We start from the raw sequence: 9,430 nt of genomic DNA, 5'->3' as shown, positions 1-9,430 counted from the left end.
GGGAAACTCGAGGTCTGGTTTTACTCGTAGGATGTCTCATCCGGTGTTGCCCTGAGAACGAGATATGTGCAGCTCCTATCGGGATTTGTCGGTGCATCGGGCGGCTTTGCTGGTCTTGTTTTACCATTGTCGAAATGTCTTGTAAACCGGGATTCCGAGTCTGATCGGGTCTTCCTGGGAGAAGGTATATCCTTCGTTGATCGCGAGAGCTTATCATGGGCTAAGTTGGGACACCACTGCAGGGTATAATCTTTCGAAAGTCGTGCGTGTGGTTATAGGCAGATGGGAATTTGTTAATGTCCGATTGTAGATAACTTGACACCAGATCGGAATTAAAATGCATCAACCGCGTGTGTAGCCGTGATGGTCTCTTCTTGGCGGAGTACGGGAAGTGAACACAGTTTTTGGGTTATGCTTGACGTAAGTAGGAGTTCAGGATCACCTCTTGATCATTGCTAGCTTCACGACCATTCCTCTTGTTCTCTTCTCGCTCTTATTTGCGTATGTTAGCCACCATATATGCTTAGTCACTGCTGCAGCCTCACCACTTTACCCCTTCCTTTCCTATTAAGCTTTGCTAGTCTTGATACCCATGGTAATGGGATTGCTGAGTCCTCGTGGCTCATAGATTACTACAACAACAGTTGCAGGTCCAGGTTATGCGATGATCATGACGCGAGAGCGATCTTTGCTTGTTTTGGAGTTCTTCTTCTGCGTCTTCTTCGATCAGGGGATAGGTTCCAGGTCGGCAGCCTGGGCTAGCAGGGTGGATGTCGTTTGAGTTTCTGTTTGTGTTTCATCCGTAGTCGGATGGTGCTCTTATGTAAGATGATGTTGTATTCGTGTGGCACTGTTTGCCTTATGTATGTATCCCCACTATTATGTAATGTTGATGTAATGATATCCACCTTGCAAAAGCGTTTCAATATGCGGTTCTATCCTTGGTGGGACCTTCGAGTCTCTTTAGGATAGTATCGCATATTGGGCGTGACACCTGGACTAGGGGGTGTCCGGATAGCCGAACTATCATCATTGGCCGGACTCCAAGACTATGAAGATACAAGATTGAAGACTTCGTCCCGTGTCCGGATGGGACTTTCCTTGGCGTGGAAGGCAAGCTTGGCAATACTGATATGTAGATCTCCTACCATTGTAACCGACCCTGTGTAACCCTAGCCCTCTCCAGTGTCTATATAAACCAGAGGGTTTTAGTCCGTAGGATGAACAACAATCATACCATAGGCTAGCTTCTAGGGTTTAGCCTCCTTGATCTCGTGGTAGATCTACTCTTGTACTACCCATATCATCAATATCAATCAAGTAGTAGTAGGGTTTTACCTCCATCGAGAGGGCCCGATCCTGGGTAAAAACATCGTGTCCCTTGTCTCCTGTTACCATCCGCCTAGACGCACAGTTCGGGACCCCCTACCCGAGGTTCGCCGGTTTTGACACCGACATTGGTGCTTTCATTGAGAGTTCCTCTATGCTATCGCAATCAGGAAGGATGCCTCGTCCCATCTTTAAAGACAGCACCATTGCCGAAGAAGCTTTGGCCACTGGCCAAACTATCCGGCTAGGTGGTTTTCTTATGACCACCTGTTCAGCCGCCGCACCGACGATGACCTCTCAGGTCATCAAAAGCGATCTTCACATCAACTCGGAACTAACCGAGCGGCTAGATCCAATGGAGCTCTCTTCCGTAAACGAGCTCTTGGATCGCATCACCGCCCTGGGAGTCGCTACAGACTATGATCAGATTGGGCCTAAAACCGATTTGAGAGAGATCAACTCTCCCCAGGCTACCCACCACGTTGTTGTGGTGGAGGAACAGCACGGCGACTCTTCTTCTACATTAAGGACGAGCTATGTCTGAATTCCCGACCCCTCCATGCCGGATTCCCTCGGAGGGACGGACGTCAATCAAGCACTGAACCTAAAGTCAGGCAGCGGACCAGATTCGTTGGACAACATCCAGCAATCCAAGCTCCCAAGTTCGGAAACTTTTCGGCCCTTGAGTCGTAGATTGGACGGGGTTCGGAATTTAATTCCACCCACCCACCCGAACATAAGCGATCTATCTTGAATCCGGCAAGAGCCCGCCGAAACAGTACAACATTACTGGGACAGATTCCTCCTGGTTATGGACAGGATAAAGGACTGCCGTGAGGAAAGCGCAATCTCAATCTTCTGCAACAATTGCACGGACAAGGGAATAATGAACGCCATAAGTCGTCGTGAAATTACACGCTTCGCCGACTTGGTGTCTATAGTACGAAAGTACTGTGCGATGAAGAGTGCCTGGAAAACCGAAACCAAATTTTGGGACAATCCGGCTCCGAACACAACCCTAGTCCGAAATAAAAGGGTGCATCATATTCAGGCACCTGGGTTAAAAACCAAAATGCAAAAAAACCCTAAAGGGCATGGAACCGTACTGGAGGGATGGCTCAGTGGACCCTGCAAAATCCATAGTACAGAGGGCGCCACTCCAACGCATAGCCTTTGAGCATGTTGGATACTACGGCAGGTGGCCAAAAGTGGCGAAGAGCTTCTAGCCCCAGAGAACCAGCCCAGCAATACCAGTACGGTATTAATAGTCTTCGAGACTTTCGCATCAAATAATATGCGGAAACGAAGACTCCGCAGCATCGCCGAAGTCTACCAAGTAGCAACAATAAATCGATGGAGCGACACGACTATTACCTTCAACGCCAGTGACGAACCTAAATTCCGAACAGCCCGAGCACTAGCCACATTGGTCCTCAGTCCAATAGTGGACGGCTTTCGCCTTACTAAGGTACTCATGGATGGCGGCAGCGGATTAAACCTCATCTACGAGGAAACCCTTCGAAAAATGGAAATAGACTGGAGGCGCATTGAGCGAAGCAGCACAACCTTTAGAGGAATAATCCCTAGTCGGGAGCACGCTGCACAGGAAAAATTACACTGGATGTGGTGTTCGGCTCGCCGGACAATTACAGGTCCGAGGAGGTCACGTTCCAAGTGGCCCCGTTCAGCAGCAGATATCACGCTTTATTAGGGCGAGAGGCATTCACAATTTTTCAAGCTATACCCCATTACGGGTACATGAAGCTCAAAATGCCCGGGCCCAACGGAATCATCACTCTTGCCAGTGATCTGGACATAGCACTCCACGCCGAAAACAAGACAGTCGCACTAGCCCTAGAGGCACTATCCGAAGCCGTAGCGGCCGAGGAACTCACCGCGCTGCGCTCCACGGTGAACAGGGACGATGTGATACTCGATAAGAGATCCAAGTCCACCTCTTTTAAGCCAGCGGACGAAATAGTCAAATTCCAAGTCCATCCAACGGACCCCACAAAGACGGCCTCCATTGGGCACAATTAAACCCTGATGTAGATGCCGCACTACGAGAATTCCTTCGGGAAAATTGGGACATCTTTGCCTGGCACCCTTCAGACATGCCAGTAATCCCACGCAGGTTGGCAGAGCACAGCCTAAATATCCTAAAAGGATTCAAGCCAGTCAAACAGGCTCTTCGGAGATTTTCCAAACCCAAAAGACAGGCAATGGGAGAGGAGCTAGCCAAACTATTAGAAGCCAGATTCATCAGAGACATAAAACATCCGGACTGGCTAGCAAACCTGGTAATGGTACCAAAGAATGACAAATCCTGGCGCTTGTGCGTCGATTTCAAGGACCTTAACAAGGCTTGTCCAAAGGATCCTTTCCCCCTTCCCCGCATCGATCAAATTATCGATGCTACCGCAGGGCACGATTCATTGTGCTTCCTCGACGCATACTCTGGCTACCATCAAATCAAGATGGCGGAGACAGACCAAGCCGCAATGGCATTCATTACTCCATACGGACCATTCTGCTTCAATACAATGCCCTTCGGGCTAAAAAACGCCGGTGCAACATATCAGCGCATGATTCAGACATGCGTGGCGACCCAAATCGGCAAAACAGTGGAGGCATACGTAGATGATGTGGTCGTCAAGTCCAAACACGTTGAAACTCTAGTAGATGATTTGAGGCTCACAATTGACAACCTCCGAGCATATGACATTAAGCTCAACCCGGAAAAATGCATTTTCGGCGTACCAGCCGGAAAGCTCTTGGGCTTCATTATATCCGGTAGAGGAATTGAAGCAAACCCAGCCAAGATCCGAGCTCTGTCACAATTGGATATCCCAAAGGACCTCAAGCAAATACAAAAATTAACTGGGTGCGTGGCGGCTCTAAGCCGCTTCATCTCCCGCTTGGGAGAAAAGGCATTACCCCTTTATCGCCTCCTCCGGCGCACCGAACACTTCGAATGGACGGATGCCGCCACGGCCGGACTCGAAGAAATAAAGGCCATATTGGCAACAAATCCGGTCCTGGCTGCGCCCAACTTGGCGAACCAATGTTATTATATATCGCGGCAACACATCAAGTTGTAAGCGCGGTGCTCGTCGTCGAACGAGAAACGGAAGGACACAAATTCCCTCTTCAAAAACCAGTGTACTACATATCCACTGTCCTAACTCCATGCAAGTCCCGGTATCCACATTATCAAAAGATAGCGTACGCGGTGTTCATGGCATCCCGGAAGCTGCGACACTACTTTCAAGAGTGTTCGATAACAGTAGCCTCCGAAGTACCTCTTAACGATAATATAAACAACCGCGACGCGACTGGCAAGATTGCAAAATGGGCCATTGAGCTCCTACCATTCGACATAACCTAAAAACCACGGCGAGCTATAAATTCGCAAGTTTTGGCCGACTTCATCGCTGAATGGACCGAAGCCGAACTCCCTAAAGAGTACGGCGCATACTCCAATTGGATCATGCACTTCGGCGGCTCCAAAATGTTGGCCGGCCTGGGGGCTAGCGTCGTCCTAACGTCCCCAACCGGAGACACAGTCCAATACATACTCCAGATAATGTACACGGACTCCAACAATGCAGCCGAATATGAGGCCCTTCTACATGGTCTCCGGATGGCAATCTCCATGGGCATTCAACGCCTAGAGGTCCGCGGGGATTCAAACCTCGCAATATCCCAAATAAATGGAGACTTTGACGCAAAGGATCCAAAAATGGCAGCCTACTGTAACGCTGTCTTAAAAATGTCAGCTCGGTTCGAAGGACTCGAATTCCACCATGTAGCCCGGGATAATAACCAGGCGGCCGACGTGTTGGCACGCATCGGCGCAAAGCGCGACGCCGTCCCTCCCAACATCTTCCTAGAGCGGCTTTTCAAGCCATCCGTATTATGGGAGGGGGAGTCCGGAAACAACAACCCGGAACCAACCGCACTACCCAACACCGAACACTCTGACACAATCGGTGGCTCAGCCAATGAAATAACACCTTCAGCCCATGAAATAATGGCAGTCATTGCCCCATGGACGGAACCATTCCTAGCCTACTTAATCAGGCAGGAACTCCCCGAAGACCAAAACAAGGCCCGCTGCATAGTACGGCAATCTAAAGCCTACAAGGTCCATGAGGGAGAGCTTTATAAGAAAAGCACAACCGGAGTCCTTCAAAGGTGCATCTCCGAAGAGGAAGGGCGAAATCTTTTGGCTGAAATTCACGCCAGACTCGGCGGGCACCACGCCGCAGCCCGGGCCCTTGTAGGCAAGGCCTTTCGTACAAGATTTTATTGGTCGACGGCCCAGGCAGATGCTCAGGACTTAATCGAACGATGCGTCGGTTGCCGGCTCTTTGCTAATCAAAGCCACATGCCACCCACCGCCCTCAAAATTGTACCCATCACCTAGCCGTTCGCGGTCTGGGGGCTTGACATGGTTGGACCCCTTAAAGGGGGAACCCACAAGCAAAAATACCTATTGGTCATGGTGGACAAATTCACCAAATGGATAGAGGCCAAGCCAGTTAAAACGGCCGAATCCGGACCTGTGATAGACTTCATATCTGGGGTAGTACACTGTTACGGCGTCCCCCATAGCATCATCACTGATAACGGCACGAACTTCACGGCCGACGAAGTTAAACTCTGGTGCAAAAACATGGGCATGAAGCTCGACTACGCTTCAGTCTATCACCCTCAAACTAACGGTCAAGTCGAATGAGCCAATGGTCTAATCATGAGCGGCATCAAACCCAGACTAGTGCGGTCCCTTAAGGAATCTAACACGCACTGGGTAGAGGAGCTCGACTCCGTACTCTGGGGGCTGCAGACCACGCCAAACCGCACTACCGGATTCACACCATTTTTTTTATGGTATACGGCGCAGAGGCAATTTTGCCCTGCGACATAATTCATGACTCATCTCGCGTGCGCATGTACGAAGAAAGAGAAGCCGAGCTGGATCGGCAGGACAGTTTGGACGCCTTAGAAGAGGAGCGTGACGTGGCAAAAGCTCGTTCTACATTCTATCAACAGCAGGCTCGAAGATATCAAAGCAGAGAAGTACGGGCCAAAACTTACAATGTTGGCGAACTAGTTCTACACCTGTCGGACAAGAAAAAGGACAAGCTCAAGCCCAAATGGGAAGGTCCCTTCATCATCGACCAGGTCCTGACCGGCGGAGCGTACCGTCTGCGAAATGCATCGGATAACCGACTCGAGCCAAATCCATGGAACGCAGCCCGTCTTCGTAGATTCTACGCCTAGCGCCAGACTCTGAGTTCGTCTCCCTCCCTCGTCTATATTTTATAATTTAACTATCTTTTATTTTTCCCCCTCTCTTTTTCCTTTTTTCTTCTTTCTTCTTCCCTCACGGGCCTTCGGTGGCTCGTCTGCGCATTATTCGCACACACTTGATGTGCTATCCGCACTCATTATACCTGGGGGCTTCTTTAACAGAAGCTTATTTATACGGGCCTTATACCCAACACATGTGCCACACTTCCGCGTGTACCTTTTATTCACCATTATATGCATCGATATGACTTAAGTTTTGGCCAACCTGGGTTGCCTGGCTCCTGTGCTTACCCCTACGTTCCCGATTGTTCGACTAGGAGGTAAAGGGAGCACCTCTGCGATTGTTACTGCCAGGTCAGCCGGATGTGTACCTCAGACTGGGTGAAGCCGAAAGCTAGCGTTCTTAAGGGAATATTCGGTCGGTGAATTGAAAGATGATTTCTTACCTATTTATTTATCTGCCCCTAGATGCTTTCCTGCTTTTTTTGCAGTCCGGACATGCACTTTAGGGCATGCCTCCCAGGGAAAGGAACCCCTGACGGAACTATTCTCCCTGGAAGATGTTTCTTACTAACCATGTAATATAACATAACTAGTTGGGCACTTGTCTGATAAAGCACTAATGACCCCTATGCCTGGTCTCCACGCATGCCCCGGTTTTTATATAACCGTGAGGGTATTCGGACACACTCCGGACTGTCGGGTCCCGAGGTTGAAGCGAAAAGGTCCGCAATGACAAACGATCTACAATTCGGCTAGAAGGCATTTTTTTCATGTCATTTCAAATTACATAGTCAAGCTGACTGATGGTATTCCTCTTCGATACCATCTAATAAACTGTCTAGTTTACAGTCCCGCTGTGAATACTCTACGGCCAACTCTACTTGGTTGTACACTAAGCTCACAGGGATCTCCTTCCCATCGGGCCCTACAGGTCCGACCTCGGCCTTGTGGTTGGGGTCAGCCTTCGCATACCGCGTCTTCACCATGGCCCAGGCCTCCCTGGCGCCTTGACGGCAGGCCGATATCTTCCACAACCGGAAGCGCCGCCGTGATCCCTCAAGCTTCTCCGCAAGCCCTCCAAGACCTTCGGGCAAGGACACGGAAGGCCACATGCCCTGGGCGACTCCGCTCATCGCCTGCCGAACACATTCGTGCAGTTGCAGCAGCTCGGGAAGTAGGTCACCCATTGAACCGCGCATTTCCTCCGCAGGACGACCTGTGAGCACACCTACAGACACATTTCTGTCAATCGACTTCCTCGCAGAACTCTTCTTTTCAAAAAGTTCGCTCAAGCACTTACTGTAAATGTCGCGACAAAGCCGCCGATTCTCCTTCACGGAGTCAGACAGCTGGGCCCGAACATCTTTCAGTTCCTCGCCCAGCTGGGTGTTGGCATCTTGGAGTTTGTTCCTCTCTTGCTGCACCCTCATAAGCACCTTCTCGCCGGCCTTCAGCTGGCGCAGTAGTTGTTGCTTGTCCGGATCTAGTCCGGCGCCATCTGCAATATTATTGTCAGACTTATACACACGCCGCACTTCATAAACTACTTATCTTTTGAAGTATGTATTACCAGAGGGGGTCTCTGTGGCTCCCCCTATGGCGGCTAGTGCGGCCTCAAGTTGGGCCTTGCACTCTTGAAGCTCCTGGGACAGATGGGTATTCTTTTCCAAAAGATCCTGCACAACAAATGATCCTTAAATCAGTTATTCTAACTATTTTAAGTCTCGGGGGCTACTAATATATATAAGTGGTCAAAACTCACTCACCCGTATGTCTTTCACATACTGCTCCGTGGCTCTGGTTAGACCATCTCGAGTGGCATGGAGGTGCGCGTCTCCCGCATTAAAGGCATTCAATGCCTCGGGGGAGAAACACGCGTCACAGAGAACTGTCCGGCGGCGCCTATGATTCATGGCGCTCTCCACCTCAGACCTGGTGGCGGACAGCCTGACGGCATCCTCCATTGGAGGAGCATCCGGCGCACGCCTTGTGTTCGCCTCCCCCTCCGGACCAGGCATTGGAGCCTGGCTGGCGGAGGCCCGATTGGCAACCTCTCCGGACACAGTCCGGCGAGCGCTCTTTCTCCCGGAAAAATCATGAGCGTTAATATACCTCCCAGGAATCTTTCCTTTAAACACGGTGGTGCGTCATACCGTTGCGGCGACGTTTCGATTCGCGCCGCACCCCTTTTCCGCCTACTGGGCCGAGCTACCCCTTGTTGGCCAGCCGCCGCGGGTTCGGCTTCCCGCCTCGAAGGTACCTCCCGTGGAACATCGTTGGTATACGGTGGTTAGGGATAAGCGCGGGTGAGCAATGGTATCAGGACTCCGGTCATAGTTACATGGGAAACCGGAGTTATTCCGGGGTAGTCGGCCGTAATGGCGACCAAAGCATTGTTAATGCTAAGTTTGTGGAACACCCCGTCGATCAGCTCCACCTTTATGTCCGGATCCTCTTTGGAGGCCGGATCAAGGGATCGTTCCGGATCCTCGGGCTGTGGAGTCAGGCTGTGTATGCCCTCTACGTCCCGGCGCAGCTCCTGCGTCGAAATCGCAAAATGAGACACTTAACTTTGGGAATATGGATCGAATAGATAAACGTCCGCTTACCCAGCTCCGAGGGTTATTCATGGAGAATCCATTCAATGGACTAACACGGAGGAAGTCCTCCTTCTCCCCTTTGTATAGGCCGGACAGTATCTTCACCAGATCGGCAACCGATCCCGGCCCCTTGCGGCCATGACGGGTGGCATCGTCCTCCCCATTGAAATCCCACATGGGGT

The sequence above is a fragment of the Triticum aestivum genome, chromosome 2B, assembly GCF_018294505.1.
Source record: "Triticum aestivum cultivar Chinese Spring chromosome 2B, IWGSC CS RefSeq v2.1, whole genome shotgun sequence".
NCBI classification, from domain to species: Eukaryota; Viridiplantae; Streptophyta; class Magnoliopsida; order Poales; family Poaceae; genus Triticum; species Triticum aestivum.
This window is presented reverse-complemented; position numbering follows the sequence as displayed.